We start from the raw sequence: 21,801 nt of genomic DNA, 5'->3' as shown, positions 1-21,801 counted from the left end.
TCCCTCCCACCCCCTCCCCCAGGGAGACACCTTATCTGTACCACCTCCTGCTCCGCCTCTCAGAAGCACTGGCACAGCCTATCGCGGCCTCCTTCCTGAAGCACTTCTTTCCCTTGAGGTTTGTGGACCATGCTCGCCTGGCGTCCCCGCACATCACAGGCCACGCAGGCCACTCCTTCTTGGTGTCCCTTACTGGACCCTCCTCCTCGCGCACAACGCTGAACGTTGGAGCTGCCCACAGCTCTGCCTTCAGTTTGCTTCTCCTTTTCATCTGCACTCACTCGCACTGCTTTAAACACCAGCTTCATGCTGACGACTCCCTTTTGCATCCCCAGCCCAGACCTCTCCCTGCCTGTTCCATGTGTCCACGTGGATGTCCGTTGGGCCTCTTGTAGACTATGAACAACAACATGGGGTCACTTATGTCAAAGGCTCTAAAATGAAGCCAGGAGGCCATTAAGGAAGTGGAAATTACATCCACACTGGATGCAGTAGAAACTTCTGACCTGGCCTTCCTGAGACCACCAGAACTTGTTTTCTTTATTTACCCTTTAGAAATCACAGCTAAGCAACCAGTTGCTGCCAAGTGACTGAATGCCTGCACCAATCGTAGTTCTGTAAAAATAAGCTATGTAATGTCTCTGGAATGTCTTTGTCAGTTGTCTTTATGAACCCGCCGTTTTCTGCTTTCCTCAGAGCACATTTGAGTTGCTACTCAAACCGGTGCCTCCTGCAGCGCAATTCTTAAGATGGTAAAGAAGCTCTTTTTCTCATTTGCAGACTTCTGCATTTCTTGGGCAACACTCTCCAACCTAACTGGTCCAAAACAGAACTTGTGATTCTCCCCAGATCTGTTTCTCCTCCAGTTTTCCCCATCTAACTTAATAGCACCATCATCTACCTGGTCACTAGAGCCAAGCACCCCAGATTCACCTTCGATGTTGTTCTTTTCATCAGCGTTCGCATCCGATCCATCAGGAAATCTTGTCAAATCCCATGGCTCATGCCCTGAACATGACTACTCAACACAGCTGCTTCTGCCGCCCCGGTCCAAGCCTCCTCCCTCTCCATCCTGAGCTGTGGAAACTGCCAGCTAAGTGCTCTCGCATCTCTACTCCCTACAACTCTGCTTAGAGAGATCTTTTTAAAATGTAAATTACATCCTGTTATTTCCCTGTATAAACCCCTCCAGTCTCTCCCAGTAGCTGTTAGAATAATATTCAAATGCCTTACATGGTTCTCAGGACCCACCAGACCTGGATCTTGCCTAGCAGCTTTACAAGTGCATGTGTTTCTACTCTCCCATCACTCACTCACCACACCTGTGTCTCTTTCTCCAACAGACCAAGCCCGTTCTTATCACGAGGCCCTCATGTCCTCTGCGTAGGATATGCTCCCCATCACTGCAGTTCCGGTGCTTCACGTTAAGGTTTCAGCTCATGTGCTGCCTCCCCAAAGGGCTTGCTTTGATCACCCTAACCCCAGTCTCACTCTTTTCCATTACCCTGGTTTAGTTTCTTCATAATACCTCCTGCTATTTAAAATAACATCTTGTTGTGTTTATTACTATATTCTCCACTAGAGTATAAACTCTGTAAGCCTAGAAAGAATATTAGGTACTTGTTTTGTTTGAAGCAACATAAACTGGCTCTGAGCAGATTAAGGAGAAAGAAATTCACTGGGAACGTTCTGACTCTCTGAGGTAGAGTTTTAATAGCATTTATGCTCCTGGTATGACCTTAGACATCTTTGATAAACAAAACCTGGCTCACAATCAGTAGGAAGCATTTTTTTAAAGTCAGAAATACAGCTTTTAAAAATATTCAACCCCTTCACAAATATTAATATATAGGGAAGTGAATGAGTGACTTTGGACTATAGATCCATGGCTATTTATCTAAGTCTGGGCAAAAAGAGAACTATATTTAGGGAAGTGGTAAAAATTCCTGGATGAAAATATGAAGTTAGACAACAGTGATGATGAACACTGTCTCTTAGAGAAATGACTGAGCTAGAACATTCACTCCAAAAAAAGGAAAACCAGAAAATCATTTATCTTGGGCCTGGTGGCAATGGACTTGAACATTTGTTTAATAAAACATGAACTAACCTTTGATGTTGTAGGGGAGGAAAAAGTTTTCCTTGACTCTCTTAGGGTCACTGGCTGGGTCTGAAAGTTAAAATGACAAAGGCATAGTAACAAGAGAAAAGAATACAAGTTTATTTAACATGTTTTACATGACACAGGATCCTTCCTCAAGAAATGAAGAATTGAAGAAGTGGTTAAAACCTGAGTGTTTTCATGCTAGGTTAGATGAAGAGTGGACATCTGTGGAGAAATATGATGAGACAAAGGAGGCATGAGCTATACCAAGTGAAGTAAGCCAGACAGAGAAAGACAAATATCATACAATAGGGCTTATATGTGGAATCTAAAATTATGATACAAATGAACTTATCTACAGAACAGAAATAGACCCACAGACATAGAAAACAAACTTATGGTCACCAAAGGGGGAGGGGGGGGATTGAGAGCTAAATTAGGAGTTTGGGATTAACATATACACACTACTATATGTACAATAGATAACCAACACACTACTATATATAAAATAGATAACCAACAATGACCTACTCTATAGCACAGGGAACTCTACTCAATATTTTGTAATAACCTATAAGGGAAAAGAATCTGAAAAAGAAATATATAGAATATGTATATGTATATATGTATATATACAGCAAAGTGATTCAGTAATACATATACATATGTATATACTGAATCACTTTGCTGTGATTACTGAATCACTTTGCTATATACCTGAAACTAACACAACATTGTAAATCAACTATAAAAATAAATAAATAAATATTTATTTTCAATAAAAAAATAAAATTTAAAGAAAAAAATTTTTTAAATATGTAACCATTGGGGAGAACTAGGTTAAGGGTATGTAGGACTTCTCATCAACTTCTGGTGAATACATAATTATTTAAAAATAAGAAGTAAAAAAAGAAAAGTGTTTGTGACTTAAAAAAAAGAAAGTATGAGCTCATTGTAATAAACTGGGGAAACTTAGTCCTGTTTATTTGGACTCTTCTCTCTCTATCTTAGAGATAAGCATGTTCCTTTTCCCAGGGTGTGAGGAGGACACTTCTCAATGATGGAGAAGCACAAGGGAAGGTCAGACAGACCTTCCTGCTTCCTGACATTTTATCAAACTCTTTCAGCTTAAAATATGCAATATATCAACATGTCGTGTTCTGGGGTAGCATGTTCTAAACCCAGTCAATAACAAACTTGCAACTTATTTTTGAATAAAAGAAATGTAAAAATTAACTGAAATAATTAGGGTTTTTCCTGACCACAATATGAAATGTCCTTATGGAATAGCTCTTTCCAGATTCTCTTGACACTCAGTGCAGTGTACCTTCTGGAAACAATAATGTCTGAAACATGCATGTTCTTTCATGCTAAAAACCAATTATTACAGTCCTGCCATAGGCAGTCTGAGATCTAATAGGCTGGGATTGAATCTTTTCCCTAAGTGACAAAGTCTGGGGAAAAAGCTCAAAGAAAAAAGATTTTCTAGTTATATGAACTGAATTTGATTACCTTTTAGCAGTATTAAGGAAAAGCAGTTGAGAGCTTGACTGCTTGACTTTCATTATGAAATAAATGCACCCTCATATTGAAAAACAAGGTTCTGAAAAAATTCAATAAGAATTCTAAAATGTGAATTTTAAAAAGCATTTTCATTACTTTTGTGTTAGCCCCAGACACTCTGACATCATGCTGGGAGATAATCATCTTCCAGAAAGAAAAGAAAAGTAACAAATCTCATGTGAACCAGGAATGAGTGGAAATAAATAATGGGCAAACATTTCATAATTTCTAATGTCCTTCATAATGTCCCCACATTCTGACTTTAGAGTCTATTAGGAATTTTCAAAATTAGATTATCAAAGTGATGCCTGACTTGCTGTCATCTGACGTATGGGTCTGAACGGTTCAGAAAGAGTGAAATTCACAGAACACACTACACACCTCATGTTAGTCGATAACTCCAGGTTTTTTCTCCCAAAATATTTTTCCAGAGAGCTTCACAAGTAGCAAAGTTGGCTGATGTGAGTTTTGATTCCTCTCCCTTCTTCAAGCTACCCCTGACAGTTTCTAGGGAACAGGAAAATGCAGGCAGTCAGCAGTCGAGAGCTGGCTATAATTTCCATATCCTCTTCTGCCTCTTGAGAGAATAATTTAAGGAACACTTGATATTGCATATTAAGACATCAGATATTGCAACTTCCTCTGAAAAAAAAAAAGAATGTGGGTGCAAATTACAGTCAATCTCATTTTTCAGGAGTTAGTTTCAAGATAAAAAACATATATATGACCCAGGCATGGAGGAGAAGGAGATCCAGGTATCATCATCGTGCTTAAAAGTCAAAAAGAGATTGGGCTCATGAACAATGTGAAACAAAATAATAGTGGCAGGTTGGAATTAAATTCTAAAATGCCTGAGATACCAAATGAATCTCTTCCCATGCATAAACACGGAAAACCTCTAAAAGAAACAACCACAGAAATAAGAGCTAATGAGAAATTTTCAAGGCTGTAAATAAAAGGAATGAGTGTCTTTAGAAAATAGGGGCATAACGAGTTTTCCTTTCTATTTTGCAGTGCGGGGAGTTGAGCATGAAAAGCCTCTGTTGGGCATGAAGACAGGATGAGCTACGCTGCTCCCGGGCTTTGCTTCACTGGCTCTTCCAGGAGGTGAGGACTGCGGGGAGAGGCAGCGCAGCCTCTGGGAGCTGCCATTGAACCCAAACAGCCAACACCAGCCCCAGTCAGCTCGGAGGTCAGCTTAGGCCCCAACAGACACCACCTGGCATTTACGTGGAAGCCTAGGTCTGGGGGATGGAATGGTGCTGTAGTGGGTTAAATGGTGGTCCATCCAAAAGATACATCTGCCCAGAACCTGCGAAGGTGACCTGATTTGGAAAAAAGGTCTCTGCAGATGCAATTAAAGATCTTGAGAGGAAATCATCTCGGATTACCTGGGGAGGCCCTTAATTCAATGACAAATGTCCTTATAAGAGTCAGAAGAGAAGACAGAGAGACACACAAAGGAGAAGACCATGGGAAAAGGGAGCCATTGATTGGAGTTATGCAGCCACAGCCATACTTATAAATATGGTAGGAAAATTCCCAGAAGTTCAGGCCTAAGTTCACATATGGGAGGACTGCTCTTCCAGCTTCACAAATTACAGCCAATATCTGGATGTTATAATTTGTAGGGGCGGAAAAATATCTTTTTGCTCTACACTTCTAAGTTCTCTACAGGGACCCCTATTACAAGAAACAGATTAAAAAGAGAAAAACAGACAGATTCATTTAATGTAAGTTTTACATGGCACGGGAGATGTTGTAAGGAAATGAAGACCCCAATAGAATGGTTCAACCTGAGTGTTTCTATGCTGGGTTTGCTGAAGAGTGAAGGGCAGCTCTCACAGGAAGCTTTTATGACTCGCTTCAGGAGAAGATCAGAAGGACCTTCCTGCACCTGCCGTTTCTCAAATTCCTCCAACTTGAAATATTCAATACGCCAAGGTGCTGTATTTTGGGGGTAGCATGTCTTGAATGCCATCAGATTCTTAGGATGCTGTTCTCCAGGCCAGGATTTTCCACTCGATTAGTAAGCTCAGGCTGACTGTAATCTTCTGGAGGATGAGTTTCAGCCCCCTAGAGGTGTTCAAAGACCACTGTCAATGTGGGACCCTGATTTTGATTATTTGTTTTGCCTTTATCAACTCTATAGATGTGGGCTTCTCAAGTTAAATCTGTAGTAGAAGGTATCTCGTTTTTTACAGTCCATAAATTAAAAAACCTATTGGCTAACCAAATGTTCTATTTCCAATGTTTCCTGCCCTATTACAAGGTTAGGTTTCTCTGGCCTGTGTGTTATGGGTAGGTATGGCAGGCATGGGTCATTTGGCACTAACTCCTGGATCATGGCTGACCTCTGCATCACTTTCTGGAGACACTGTTCCAGACTAAAGTAACCTTTTCTTTAGCTTTTAGTTCCATGAGAAGGAATCAGTTGTGGGCTATATCATCAAGAGTCTTTATTACAACCTGACTACCTTAAGCAATAAAGGAATTATTGGAAAAAATATTGGGCAACTCAGAAGCCCAATAAGAAGGCTGGAGAACTAGGCTCACAAAACAGGTAAACCCAAGGTAAAGACTTCGTCAGATAGGAACTACTGCTGTCACGGCTGAATACCTCTAGGGCCACTTGACTCAACTGCCACTGGACACTGTCACCAGTTGTAGACAATGCTGCTAAACCACCACCACAACTACTGAGAAACAAATCTCACAGTCTCTTCATCTGTGTACCACTTAAGTGTTAAAGTTTGAATGTACACTTGGCCAAGTCATGTGCAAGAAAAAGTTGGGGGTCCCCCAGCTCATGGTTTCTCCAGTGGTTCCCATCATCACCAAGATGCTTCCAATGAGGGACTTCCCCACGCTAGAAATGCTCAACAGCCAAAAATCATGACAACTGGGCTAATCTTCATGGGTTCTATGGAGAACCTGGGCATTTCTGTCTGACTAGCACTGAAACCATGATGGCACTTATATTGAGACTCCAGATGAGAAGAAATAGATTAATCCTCTTAGCTAAAAAGCCCTGTGATCTGGTTCTCCTCCCTTTAGCTTATGTTTAATACCACTTTGGGAACAGTAGGTCACACCACCAGACCTTCCCACTTACATATTCAGAGCTCAGCAGTCTCTTAGGTGTAGGTGATGGGACTTCCTCATCACCAACTAGACTAGCCCCAAATGATACTTCCCTACTTTTCTCATGTCACAGACACACAGACAATGATAACATTTGCAAGGCACACTGAGGTAAATAGAGGAGGTTGTTAAAGTACAGGCATTCAACCTGGGGATGTGCCCAGGTGCCCCAGCTGAGACCACCTTAAAGACTGTGCATACCAACCTCTTAATCCACCATAGACCCTCTAAAATCCACCCCTGGATTAGGCCAGCCCAGTAAAGACCTGAGCACTGGAACAACACTTTTTTACTGAACTGACCATTTGGGCAATGCCATTAGGCTGCATTGGAGGTTGTTAATAAGACACAGTCCATAGTGATTCATTGCTGTGTAGACTGACGGATGGCTGTGGTTCATCATACCACACACATCCTCTCAAGTACAACCCACAGGAGAACTTTCCTCTGATCTCAGTATCAAGAAAAGCTGTGTGCTCTTGAGCACCTGTTTTTGTTTGATGTCCCTGTCAGGATATGGTGAATCTTGTAATGGATCAAATTCTCTGCTAAACTGGCTCCGGGAGGGTTAGAATAAAATTTGAAGCCTGTATATAATGTGTTTATAGGACTCCAAGTCACATGTCGTCCGAACTCACCTCACACATGGCTCCATCTCACTTTCCCACCCTTATGTTCCCAGACAGATTTCCATTTATTTCACCCTGTTATATTGTATGTAGCTTTGTAATCCACTTTAGACCATTTTAGGAACAGAGTGGGAATGGAAGGAAGAGAGAGAGACAAGAAAGGAAGGAAGGAAAGTAGGAAGGCAGGCAGACTGACTTAAAATTCTAGACCAGTTTATATCACGTTTATTTGTTCAGCTAAGTCACACCTACAAGATGTGAACTATAACTTACTCAGTTTTATACACTCAAACTTATGGCTCCCAATAAATAAGTAAGTTATTGTGGCTAAAACTATTATCACAACAACGTGACTGTACCTAACGCTACTGAATTGTGCACTTAAAAATGGGTAAAATGATAAATTTTATGTTGTGAATATTATGTATATTTTTCCACAATAAAAAATTTGTAAAGCTATCCTTTAAGATAAAAAAAAACAATTCTGTAGCTCTACAAAGGCTTAAGCTTCTTATAAGAAGGAACTGTCCTGTTTACCTTAGTGATATACCTTTCACCGCACCAGAGCCTAGGACAACAAAATGCAAATATCTGGTGATTGATATATGGTCCTTGAATTGAATTGCCTGAAGATATAAGTAGACTTTACATGTAGGGAGTTGGCTATGAGTGTGAGTTGGGACTCCCAAAGCTTCTGGGTGTGAGTAGGTATCCCCCCATCATTTGTGGTCACTGAAATTCCTACCATTCCTTTGGGTTAAGTCCATATGGAAAGGCAGATATCTTCTGCTAAAAGAGGAATACTTTTTGGAATACATATTTTTTTAATATCTTTATTGGAGTATAATTGCTGTGTTAGTTTCTGCTGTATAACAAAATGAATCAGCTATACATATACATATATCCCCATATCCCCTTCCTCTTGAGCCTCCCTCCCACCCTCCTTATCCCACCCCTCTAGGTGGTCATAAAGCACGGAGCTGATCTCCCTGTGCTATGCGGCTGCTTCCCACTAGCTATCTGTTTTACATTTGGTAGTGTATATATGTCCATGCCACTCTCTCACTTCGTCCCAGCTTACCCTTCCCCCTCCCCGTGTCCTCAAGTCCATTCTCTACGTCTGCATCTTTATTCCTGTCCCGCCCTTAGGTTCTTCAGAACCATTTTTTTTTTAAATTTACTTATTTATTTATTTATTTTTGGCTGTGTTGGGTCCTCGTCTCTGTGCGAGGACTTCCTCCAGTTGTGGTGAGCGGGGTCCACTCTTCATTGCGGTGCACGGGCCTCTCACTATCGCGGCCTCCCTTGTTGCGGAGCACAGGCTCCAGACGCGCAGGCTCAGTAATTGTGGCTCACGGGCCCAGTTGCTCCGCGGCATGTGGGATCTTCCCAGACCAGGGCTCGAACCCGTGTCCCCTGCATTGGCAGGCAGACTCTCAACCACTGCACCACCAGGGAAGCCCCAGAACCATTTTTTTTTTAGATGGAATACATAATTTTTTAAGCTATCTAGCTAAGAGTATGGCTCCGGGGAAGGAAGCTGCAAAACAGGTGAGTTTGGGTTGAGCTGAAGTTAAGAGAAATGGAGATAGTATGTCAAACAGGCTACATTCCAGAGCATAGCAAGCCTGTGAAGTCCGATGAGAGGGAGAATCCATACACTGTAGTAGAAAGCTGTGAGGCATGGTAAGGGAAATAACTGTGTGACTCTGGTGGAAAGGGACCCTCCAAAAGATAGGAGAGGGGGTGCAGAAATTCTGGAAGGTTTTTATCATAAATATAAAGACAGAGCTGCTTTCTGGCCAAAGTAGCCTAGAATCACACTTTACACTAGATTGTAGGATTCAGAGCAAGAAGGTATCTCAAGCATCATTTAATCCCACACCTTTCTCTTATAACTGTGAAAGTAGAGATATACCGAGGGCAGTCGGTGGCATAACCAAGAGAAAATCCAAACCCACAAACCAGTGCCACTTCCACTGTAGCCTTCCACTGTTCATAGTAGGCGGTTTTGATTTACTATTTTCTGCCTGATTATTTGATTCTAGCAGCTGGGACACTAATGATTTCTCTGAGTCATGGATTGCTTAATGGTTGTAAACTTTATGATGATGGGGGGGGGGAATTCGCATTGCAAATGACAGCAGGTGAAAATCCTACACTGACTCGGGAATACAGTGTTAATCTTTCCCCGATGAAGATGGATGATTTGTTTACATCTTAGAAAATAATTGGCAGCCCTTGCGGCCATTTTGCCAAGAAAAATCTCCTTCCAACACTATTTCCACTTGGGCATTCATCATTCCAACCCCACAGGCTAAAAATATAAAGGCATCGTGGGAGGGAGGAGAAGGGAAAGGGGGCAAGCATATGCCTCGCTGTGTATGCAACCGTCTCATTAGAGCAACACCGTCTTGCCGCGTCAAAAAGTGGTTTAAGCCATTTTGCCAAACAACTCCTTCTCCCGGCTACAGTGACCACCTTCCCTCTCATTGATCCTCTTCTGTGCTTTCTCCTTTTCTGCCCCCTGAAGGCACGCTATACTTTTTATAACCATCCGGTTCATTATCACTAGGCAGTGTTGTCTCTTCTCCCTTTTCTTTCTGTTTCCATGTTTGGGAAACACCTTAAATGTTTACCAGTGAATCATATACACTCTGTGTGCTTGATTCACCGTCTTTACAGAATCTGAAAACCACATCCCAGGTAATCAGAAACATGGTTGCATTGGTGAATGTTTCCACCCTAAATTCCACGCAAGAGCTGAGGTTGCATATACATAATAGCATTAAACTCACATGGAAATGGCAATTACTATAAACTTCTTCAGCTATAGATGTTTACATGGCACTTACTGTGTTCCAGGAAATACCTTCAATGTTTTTCAATTATTAACTCATTTAATCCTCATAACAACTCTACAAGGTAGATAGTATCATTATCCCCATTTTTTCAGAAGAGATGTTAAGCAACTCGCCAATGAACTCGGCTAATAGCTGGCGGTGCTGGATAGAAACCGACACACTTTGGTTCCAAAATCCGTTCTGTTACCCCCTACCCTCTGCCATCTCCACAACTACACAGGCTGGGTGAAAATGATGCCTCTTCTTGCCCAACTACACCAGCTCTAACCATATTTTTAACATTAGACTCCATTGCCTTGAGGACTTAGAAAGTAAGAGTCTGCAGATGAGCTGCGCTCTATGCAGGTTGAGCGACGGGTACCAGGCCCATCCCGAGGCAGGACTGTGGTGCTTTCCTCCTTCTCTCCAAGGCCCCGACAGTCCCTCTCTTTTCCTTTCTCATGCGACTATTTGTGGCCATCTTCAGCACCAGTCCCCTGAGGCTCTGATTTTGAGAGAAGAGTGCGAATAAAAGTAGTTATCAATGATTAAATGTTCAGTATGTGCTAGGCACCGGTCTAAGATCTTTGTGTATTATCTCCTTGAATTCGCAAAATAATACTACGAGGCAGGTAGTTTTCATCCCCACTGTACAGAGAGGGAAACAGAGACGCACAACGCAGCCCCCGCCACACCAGACCTGTCCCGCGGTGTCTGCCCCTGTGTCCCAGGGCTGGAGAAGAATGTACCACTCCTCCCCTAGACTCACGCGTCCCTCTGATTGCCTTCTGCGAGCATCCACTGCATGGGTAACAGAACGTTAAGGAGAGTCTGGACAATGGCCACAGATATGATGTTGAAAATGCACATCGTCCCTTCTCTGTATCATTCGTGTCACTCATCATGCCTTGAAGCACTGTGACAAAAAGATCCAGGAAATAGTCTCCTCAGAGGTCGTCCAAAATCCAACCCATGTTTTAGAAGTTAAATGGTGTTGCCTCTCTCTCCCTCTGTCTCTCTCTCTTCTTTTTCTGTCTTGTGACTCTATTTTCCTTTCCTTAATAAATCCAAATGCCCGAAACACATTTTCTTCTTTAGGGAATGTTAACTACAGTAGTCATTTTAAAAATGTATTATCTCACTCTGTCACTATGTAGGCAATAAAACTTATAAATAAATTTTATGGAGATAATGTCAGTTGCATATTACACAGCCAATCCAATTAACCTAACATTGAATTTAGCAGGGGAAATGGGCCTTCGATGAGCTGGGGAGAGAGAGATTAGAAAGAGCTTCGAGGAAGATTAGTTAGAGTCATAGTCTCTGGCAGCTAGCTCGCGGATCTTGATATGCCTCAGCAAGAAAATGAAAGTATCAGGCTGGTTTCACATTTGTTGATATTATTTTGCTCAGGCAAATTATCTAAATTGTACTCATTCCTTGATAGAGAAAGAGAGAGAGGAAATCTTATTAGTACCACTGAAACTTTCTTCTCTGAAATAGGACATTAAGAAGAGAATTGATAATGGGAAAAAAAACTTTCTGGGCCTGAAACTGTCTATTATCATCCCATTATCTTCCATCAGTTGAGGATGTTAGGACAATCTATGGTCCCAAATCTTCTAGGTTAAAATTAACTCTTACAAGGCAAACAAAGCACTAGGTCAGAGATACTTCACTTACATGGTTCTTGTGCTTCTTGCTATAATGGTGTGGGGTTTTCTGACCATCGAAACTTAGAATTTCAACACTGTGACAAAAAGAGAAACACCAAATGGGTGGTCATCTTGAATCAAAAAGTGAGGGACTTCCCTGGCTGTCCAGTGGTTAAGAAACCATGCTTCCACTGCTGGGGGCACAGATTCAATCCCTGGTCGGGGAACTAAGATCCTCTGTGCCTCGAGATGCAGCCAAAAAATAGAAGAAAAAAAAAGTGAGTTGATAAGAATGTCCATGCGAAAGTCCAGTTGAGGACAAGAGAGAAACAATTGCAGTAACTACACTGCCTGGTGGGAAGGCATTAAGCGCAGATGATTTTAGAAGATCCTAAAAGCACTGCTTAAATGGAGAGAGAAAAGCAGCCCTGCCGAGAACGCTGCATGTGGTGGTAGTAGATCCCATCCGACTATGTTAGGCTCTCCTGGGATGGAAGGGGGGATCCCGCCGATTACCATGGCAGGTGCATAAGCCAGGGCAGCACCACAGCCTGATATTGCTCAGGAAAAGCCCAAATCACATCTTCACATCTTTTTCCTCACTGAACCAATTTCATCAATGAGAGCCACTAAAGCATTATTCAGTTTTTGCTTTTGGTAATTTTTTCATTGCAGCAAAATACCTAACACAAGATTTACTATTTTAACCATTTTTAAGTGTACAATTCAGTGGCATTTAGTACATTCACAGTGTTGTGCAACCATCACCACTATCAATTTCCAGAATTTTTTCCATCATCTCAAACGGAAGCTCTGTACCTGATAGACAATAACGCCCCCTTCTCCCAGTCCCCCAGCCCCTGGTAACCTCCATTTTACTTTGTCTCTATGAATTTGCCTAGTCTAAGTATCTCATACAGGTGGACTCATACAATATGTGTCATTTTGTGTCTGGCTTATTTCAAGTTCATAACGTTTTCCAAGTTTATCCAAGGTGCAGCTTGTATCAGAATTTCATTCCTTTTTAAGGCTAAACAACATCCCGTTATGGATGGATATACCACATGTCGTTTATGCAATTTGTCTGTCAATGGACATTTGGGCTGTCTCTATCTTTTGGCTCTTATGAATAGTGCCGATATGAACACTGGTGTAATCACTGAAGCATTTTAAGCAAAATGGAAATCAGATCACATTTCTATTTTAGAAAAATCATCCCATATATCAGTCAGGGTCCAGCCAGGAAAAAATCATACCAGTTATTTTAATAGAGTTCAATGTAAAGAGTTATTAGTCAGATAAATGAAAAGGCAAAAAGAAAACAGTACATTATCACAGGGTGGGAACTCTAGAAAGCAGCTGCTATCCCTAGGGTTGGGGATACAGGGAGAAGAGGTTGCCAAGATGCAGAAGCCTGGAGAAGGAGCCCCTCGGAGTTGAAACTCAGGCCCTTGAGGAGAGAGTCCTGCTCAGCTGGTATTGGTATCTCTGAGCTTTGGGGGGGGGCGGGTTCTGAGCTTTGGGAGACCACCAAACATTGAGGAAGCGTGCTGTTCAGCTGGTGTCGGTGTCTCCGCACACAGAGGAGAGGACCTGTGTGGCTCCCACACTCTGAGGGGGCATCGCTTGGCTGGTGCTGGTATCAGTGGGCATGATGAGAGTAATTCTGTGAGTATTGTAAAGAGTGCAAACTGGATTCAAATGCTGCTGCTGGAACGAACTGGCACAGCTGGGTGAAGAAGCAAGGTGAGTGAGTCACACCAACAAAAACAGGGAGCCTCCAGGAAGGAGCAAGTCCCTTCTCCCACCTCCAGCCTTGCAGGCCGCTTCTCATGCCCCCACTGCCGGAGCGTGGCAGGGATCCATCTAGCAGGGCAGAAATGTGGTTTGCAGAGACCCAGCCCCAGTGTCACTAAACAGAGTATAGAGTGGGTTTAAAGCTGAGAGAGAATAACTTAATACCAGAAGAGTCCTACTGCAATGGGGGAAAAAATTGGAGGCAGCAAGCCTGGCGTCAGGAATAAAGTGCATGTTGGGCATGTTCCCAGTGGCAGACAATCCTTGGGAGTGACTGGCCCAGTTTAATGTCTTTACATTGGGAACGGTCTCCAATGGCCACATCTGTATTATGTAACTCCATCCACTGACCATAGCTGACTTATCCAGGGTGATCACCTAACCCAAGCTGAATTCAGATTCTGTTTCTAATGTTTGAAATTTGGAAAAGATACACCTAAACCCTGGGAATCATCAAAGCTGAGTTAAGTAAATGGATCTGCGGACACCTCATGCTGAGGTTGTTGGAGGTCACCTGGCCCTTCCCTTCCCATGGTCTTGGTTGTTCAACTCCAGCTCTGATCGCATGAGGTAACTCAGAAACCTTGCAATAAATTCTCCCTTTTCCTTAAGCTAACCAGAGCCCTTTCTGCTGCTTCATATTTTCTCTAGCCTCCCAGAGCTTACATTCCAGGGGAGTTTAAGAAATGTAAACAACATCAACACTGAGGGTTGCTAAGTGTTCTAGGAGAGGGAAAGAGAGTAAGCGGAGGTGTGAGCACGGAACAGGGGCACCTAAGCTCACGGGTTGGGGCAGAAATGAGGGAAAAGCAGGAATGGGGTGAGTGGCTGAATACTCCAGACACAGGAATCAGTTTGAAGGCCCAGAGGCAAAAGAAAGTGCGGCACGTTTGAGTGAGTAAAAGCAGCTCAGATTGGTTCACGTAGAGAAGTAGGTGGAGTGTTGAATGAAAGGAGAGAAGGTTAGCACTCCCGTTGACCCAGGGACAAGGATGGAAGAGGCCCTTGGACCTGACAACATGCATACGGTCAAAGCATTGCCACCTACTTCGTGGCATCTAACCATTATTTTTAAACCAAAACAGAAACATACATACAGAGAAGAGATTAGTGGTTGCCAGAGGGGAAGGGTAAAGGGAATCCACTGTATGGTAACAAACGGAAACTAAGTTTTTGGTGGTGAGCATGGTGTAGTGTATATAGAAGTAGAAATATAAAGTACACATTAATCTTAAATAATGTTATAAACCAATGTTACCGCAATAAAAAATAAATTAAAAAGAAGAAAAGAAGCAGGTGGAATAGAGAGACATGATAATAACAGCTCAATTATTGAAGTTTTATTATGTAAAACAGCTAAACAGCTCTAGGTGCTAACTGATTTAGTCCTTGTAATAATCCAAAGAGAAGACAATATTGTTGGGAGACATCGCTCCCTGGGAAGATAGAGATTTTATCTCCTCCCGAGCAGAAGCAGGTTTGTTTATTATATTTGTCTATTATAGTAAGGATAATGTTTCCTGCTGGAGCAAAGTTCAGGCAGATTTGCTCACAGCCATTTAAAAAGAGTTGGGATTCCTAAGCTCAGGGTTTTTAGCTGTGATGCGAACGCACTGCGTGTGTAGCATCTACGTGGCCTTGCTTCAGATCGCACTGGGGATCTTGGAGGACAAGGGGAACCAATACAAACATGAAGCTCATGTCACCCGCTGTGCTGTGAATGATAAAGCCCTTTTCCTCTGACCTAGGAGTCTCGTGTCTTCTGCCAGCATCCATGAAAGCAAGGCAAGCTAACTCTGGAGCAGGGTAAATTCTCAGACTCTTCAGAGTTCTTGACAAATGTTATCTTCTTCTGGAGGGGAAACAGAAAGAACTCAAGTACTTTATCCAAGGTCACAAAGCCGATGAGGGAGCTAAAGCATGAACCCATGTGGACCAGCTTCAGAGCCTGAGGCCTTACCCACTGAGGCTGAAGAAGCAAGAAGGAGCTACATCTGCCGGAGCTTGTGAGCCATGCTACAGGGCTTAAATATCTCATAAGAGTAACAAGCAGTCTATTAGTTTGGGTGGGTTAGCTGCTGTAACCGGTAGATGTCAATATGTATTTTGGCTCAAACTCAACAGAAAATGACTTCTTGCTCATGTAATAGTTTGAAGCAGAAGAGTCTGGTCGGTGGGCAGCTCTGTTCCACGTGGTGATTCGGAAACTAAGACTCCTTCCATCTTGTGGCTACCTAGGGTCTTATCTGCTTCTAGCCAGAAGAGATGTGAAGACAACATGGCAAACCACGTTTATTTCTTAAAATCCGTGGCCTAGAGGTGACTGGCACCATGTTTGCTAACATTCCATTGGCAAGAGCTAATCACATAGTCACACCAAGAAACAAGGGAGCCTGTCAAATGTACCCACTGTTTCCTAGTTATAACTTCATCCTGAGGAAGGGAGCGTGAACCTCGGAGCACAGCTAGCATTCTGTGCCACAGAGCCACTCCGAGATTTAAACAAGCAGGATAACAAGTTAGATTGACAGTGCAGGTCACTGGATGCATTGGACATATTTGTCCATATCATCCAAACAGTATGGACACTTATTTGGAGGGAATAAGACAGCAAACAGGAAATAAGCCAGGGATGTGTTGTAGTAATCTAGGTAAGACTGGTGGAATAAAGCAGCCAAGAGAAAACAAGGAGGAAGGCGGGAAGTAGACAAAATCAGGAACTATTCAGAAGGTGAAATCTACAGGATGCTCTCTCTGCTAAAGTACATCCATGCTCTAACCCAACCACGTGTTTGCTGGCCTTTTTTGACCCTGTCCCTACTGCTATTCCTGGTTTTATATTCACAGTCTAATAATAAATGTTAGAGGGGGCAGGAGGGAAGAGATATAGCAAATATAAAAAGAGAAAACTCAAAATGAACACGTTTATGCAGATTCACACACTCTCACAGAGACGTACTGCAGACCCAGAATTGCCCTCTCCGTAGTCCCACTGCAGAGGGAGGGGTGAGCAGCAAATAATTTATTTGTGAGTAATCTATGCTTATTTAAGGAACATATTTGTGTGTGTGGGTGCGTGAAAGGATCTGTGTTCTAGTCTTTATCATAGAGATTATATAGACTACGGAGACTGCACATGGCATAAAATGCAGATGAGGTTTCCCAAGAAGCCAACTCTGAGATGGAGATTGGCGCACAGGAAAGTTTATTTGGGGGGATTGCTCCGAGTCATCACCTGTCAAGGCATGAAGGCAGCACAGTTGGTCACAGGGAGAAGCTGATCTGCAATGCAATAGCGACAGGGGCCTCAGCCAATCCTACACGGAGGTCTGGAGCTTGCATTGTGTATAAGTCAGGGTTCTCCAAAGAGAAAGAACCAATTACATATTATATATTGCAAATTCTCCCTTCCTCTGCCTTTTTGTTTTATTAAGATCTTCAGCAGATTGAATGATGCCCACCCACATTGGGGAGGGCCATCTGTTTTCCTCAGTCCACCAATTCAAATGTTAATCTTTTCCGGAAACACCCACAGGCAGACCCAAAAATAATGTTTAACCAGCTATCTGGGCATCCTTCGGCCCAGTCAAGTTAACACAGAATTAGCCATCACAGATGGTCTTCAAAGTTGTCCTAAACTGGGCGAAGGAGACAGGGCATTTGTACCCTTGCATCAACCAGTCATACTGGGAATGGGCTACCCTCAGGAAGGGGGCAAGACCTTGAGCAAGCTGCCTCTCTCTAGCTGAGGAAAGTCCCAGAGAGGAGCTAAGCAAAGAGCTGTCAGCCGCCAACATTCCCAGAACCTGGAGGGACTAATACCTGAGTTCTTGGAAGGGGCGGTGGGGAGGAGTGTCAGGATGTCACAACTCAGTGTCCCCCATATATATATAAATATATATATATATACATGCTTGACTACATAAATAATATTTATGATAAATATTTGCAGACTGATTCTGGCCTTGACAACACACACACACACACATTTTGATAATATGAGTGTGTTCCTAGAAATAAGACAATATATTGTAACACAGGGCTTACCTAACGAGCATATTATTGGAGCATGCATTTCTTATCTGTCCTTGCATCCCATACTAGAGAAATATAATATCCTTGGAGCAGATTTTAGTTTATCCCCAAATTAACAACATAATCCCCTTAGGAGTCTCTCTAGTGCAGTACACTCAATCAGGTGTTGGAGTGAGGCAAGAAGCGGTTAAGTTCTCATTCTGCAGCATAGAGGTGTGTAGTGATGCACCAGTCACTAAACATCTATCAGCCTCAGTTTCTTTATCTATAATAGAGGAAAAATTAAAGTACCTAAGTGTTGTTGTGAGAACAAAATGAAATAATGTAAGTAAAGCATTTGGCAAGATTGCTGGCATATAGAAAGCTTACAACAAAGGATGCTGTGATTAATAGAGGATGGATTTAAATACCAATGGGTCAAATCATGGCTGCTAGAAGACAATGATCAAGCAAGGCTCTCCAAGAACAGAAGTAGTAGATGTATTCCTGAAAGCTGCATGTAGATGAAGTCCAGTGCAGGTCGTTCTGGTCTGCCATCACAAATGAATCCTTGATAACCTACAAGTGGGTGAAAAGAGGTAAGATTTTGAAACAAGATTGTATTTCATCTTAATTATGAAAACCTCCACTCTAAACAAACCCTGGCTAAGGGCATGGTAGAAAATGCAGGAACTGGTCCCCAGGCGTTGAATAATCACCAACAAAGGCTTTATTCAGCCATTCCCTCCTGATCTAGATTTTGGGTCCTTTTCCCACCCCTCTGTGTCTATTTCTTCTTATAAGCCACTTTTTAGGCTCCTTGTTTCAGTGCTTATAGCTATTAGAAATACTCACCAACTGTCTATGCAGAAATATTTGTGAGACTGCTTCCTGGGCACATGGGTGGACTACATTTCCAGCATCCTCTGCAGCCTGGTATGACCATCGGACGAGCTCTAGCCAAGGGAATCAGAGTAGAGGTTAGTGTACCACTTCCATGGAGGGTGACCAGCTGTCCTAGCTGTCCTAGGACTGAGGGGTTTCCCTGGATATGAAGCTTTCTGCTTTAAAGCCAGTATAGCTCAGGGAAAATCAGGTCAAGTTCATCACCTTACGTCCTGACCTAGACCATAAAACCTCTTGCACACCTCTCCCATGTTTTTTCTCCTTCCAGTTTCTCGGATAAAGGGATATCACAAACACAGCAAGCTTGGAAGCTATGATTTAAAGACGGCAGAGCCAAATGTCAGCCTGAATAATGACAAGGAGAGGAAGCCATCTGACTGTCACCCCACTGATCTGGAACATCTACCGTGGACTTCACATGAGTGAAAAAGACACTTCTATTGTGTTTCACTCATTACTTGTTGGGTCTATTTTCATAGCACTTCAGCCTATCCTGACTAATACACAGGCATTCCACAAACTGAATTAAAATACAAGAGTTTACAAACTAGTGTAGCACTAAAGCAAGCACATTTAAAATACATATGCTAACTTTCTGGGCAAGTATTAGTGGGGAGAATGGAATTTCAGGAGCAATGAGAGGAAATGAAGGAGGACAAAGAAGCTGATCCTCATATATTGTAAAGCCAGCTCCTGTCAACCACAGCAAATTCCCAAATCTTCTCTCAGAAGTTAATATTATTAGTATGAAATAGAACACACACGCCAGTATCACAGGGTGTTCTAGGGGCAGAGCAGGGGACTGAAGTGAGAACATATATAATTCACACCAGCTGCATTAGAGAGCAGCTGTGTGACGGTGGTGAGCTGGTAACCTCCCTGACCTTAGACTCTTCATCCTGGATGTGAAGATGCGTTTTACCTTCAGATCGAGCATCTTCTACAAGGCAGTCCTGGGCCAGATCCTGGAGATACAAAAATAAGTATGGCAAAGTCTCCTAAATAGACAACAGGCTAGAAATGTCTGAAAAATGGAGTGTCACCAGGGACCAAAGCAAGGGGAAAGGAAAAGGCCTCGAGGGGGAGATCTAAGTCCTCTCTTTATATCTGTCAGTGAGAGCAGGGAGTAAAGGCCTTTGCCAGGGTGCTGGATGTATGGACTGAATTGCAGGGGAGCAGAGTCCAAGATGGGAGGAGTCCTCGGAGCGATAGCAGGTGAGAGATACCTGGTCAGCAAGGATCCAAACGTGTATTCAATACCTGCTCTGTGCTAGACCTTCTGCACCCTCTGGGATTCAAGGGTGAGTAAGACACTGCCCCCTGGCTCTTCATAGTCCGGCAAAGCAGTAGATAAGTGTGTGACGCCAAACCCAGTGACGGCGTGTGAGCGGAGCGGGGCACGTGGGAGGGGCACCGCGCGCAGAGCGAGGCAGCTCGGGGAAGGCTTCCCAAGCGCTGATGCTGAAGCCTGTGTGTTGGCCGGGGGGAGGGGAGAGAGGAGGGGCTGGAAACGAGAGGGAATTTGATGACAGGGCTGGAGGGGGAGTCAGGGTGAGGAAGGTGCGAGGGATGGTGCTCGGATGAGAATACAGGCGCCAGAACAAGGAAAGAGCTTTTAAATTTTTTTCCGGGGGTGGGGGGGGGCATGTTAAGGAGTTTGCACTTCATCCTGAAAGTTATAAAAAGCTGTTAAAGGCATGTCAGCAGGGGTCTGGACTGAAGGAACGTCCTGGCAGCTGTGAGAAGCAGAGGTGAGAGAGGAAGGAGGAAGACCATTGCAAGGCTCTGAGATCATCCAGGTGGGAAGTGACAAAAGCCTGAACCAAGGCGGTGACAGAGGATCAGAGGAGGTGACAGATGTGAAGGCAGAACTGACAGGAGCTGGGCCTGTTTGCGTCTGGGGGGTGTGCTGATTGAAACTTCTAGACAAGAGGCGCAGGTTATCCAGGGAAGCAGAAGGTAAATAGCAAAGCGCAGACATCAAAGGGCAGAGTTAGATGGAAACGCCAGTGGAAACGGCCTCTGTCTAAAGCTGTGAAGACTTAGAGTGACATCCTGTGGTCAGGGATACAGAGAGGTCCTGGGTGACCTCAGAGGGGCTGGCAGCCTCTCCTGAAATCTACTGGGGGTGAAAATCCTCGTGGAAGGAAAGGTTGCACAGCTCAACCCCTAACTCAAAAGCTTGGCAATGTTTAGCTTGTGGGGAAAAAAAGATAAAATGGCTCTGATTCACCCAGATGCACAGACCTGGTTCTGGTTAATAGCCATGTTCTCATTAAGCTATGATTTGATTAAGTAATTTAAAAGATAGTTGATTTAATTTGGAGTCCTTTAGCCTTCAGAGGCCAATGCGTTGAAACTGTGCTGGTTCTTGTCAAAATTTTACAACATCTCTGCCTGTTTATAATTGGAGATTAAAATAAAAAACTGGAAAGAAGGGGAAAGAATGCATTTAACTAAAAAGGAAAAACAAAGTTTGCTGTGTCTTTAGAACTTGCCTTCCTTGATGCTGGAATTGCCACCTTTTCATTTCCCTAATGTTCAGAAAATTATGAGGGAGTGGTCTGCAGTAGAAATTTGAGAAAGAAGTTAAATTAGAGAATTTAATTTGCCATTTGTGGTTATTCAAAACCCGGAGCTTCTCTAAGAAGCTTGTCCTGGGGACACCTCCATCCTACAGAAATCTGTTTCCTGGAAATTCAGAGAAAGCCTTAAAGGTGTTAAGAGTCAAGTTCCTATTCAGCGGACAGAGAGCTGTATCTGCCCCCAGCCAGCATGCCACGGGTAGAATGAAGAGCCAGTGGCCTTGCAAAGGCAGTGCCACATCCAGGCCAGCACGAGGCAGAGACCTAGGGGTGGAGGTTTGGGGGGAGAGGTGGAGGGGGGAGAGAGGGTGCTCAGAAAAGAGCACAGGCTCTGCAGTCAGCCAGACTTAGGTTTGAGACCTGCTTCTGCCACCTGCTAGGCTGTCAGCTTGGCCATATTCCTCAATCTCGCTAAGCTTCAGTGGAACTACTCTTGATCTGGTCCAAACAGAGCCAATACTTGCTTACTGGAAAAAGGTCTGATCCCTTTCCCCTACAAGCCCACCCCACCTGAGTGATATGCATACTACCGTCTTTCAGGTTAGAGGCAGTTTGGTTAGT

The 21,801-nt window shown here is 43.3% G+C and overlaps 1 long non-coding RNA gene across 1 annotated transcript; it reads right to left on the bottom strand.

Annotated features, from left to right (window-relative positions):
• Nucleotides 1-13,467: 13,467 nt before the first annotated feature.
• LOC309634765 lies at nt 13,468-18,914 on the bottom strand. Its single transcript, XR_014248420.1, has 3 exons — nt 18,898-18,914; nt 18,605-18,705; nt 13,468-18,328 (listed from the first exon to the last, which is right to left on the bottom strand). It is a non-coding gene; the product is annotated as an uncharacterized lncRNA (long non-coding RNA).
• Between the last annotated feature and the right edge of the window lie 2,887 nt (nt 18,915-21,801).

The sequence above is a fragment of the Balaenoptera borealis genome (genome assembly GCF_965194805.1).
Source record: "Balaenoptera borealis genome assembly, chromosome: 9".
NCBI classification, from domain to species: domain Eukaryota; kingdom Metazoa; phylum Chordata; class Mammalia; order Artiodactyla; family Balaenopteridae; genus Balaenoptera; species Balaenoptera borealis.
This window is presented reverse-complemented; position numbering and strand designations above follow the sequence as displayed.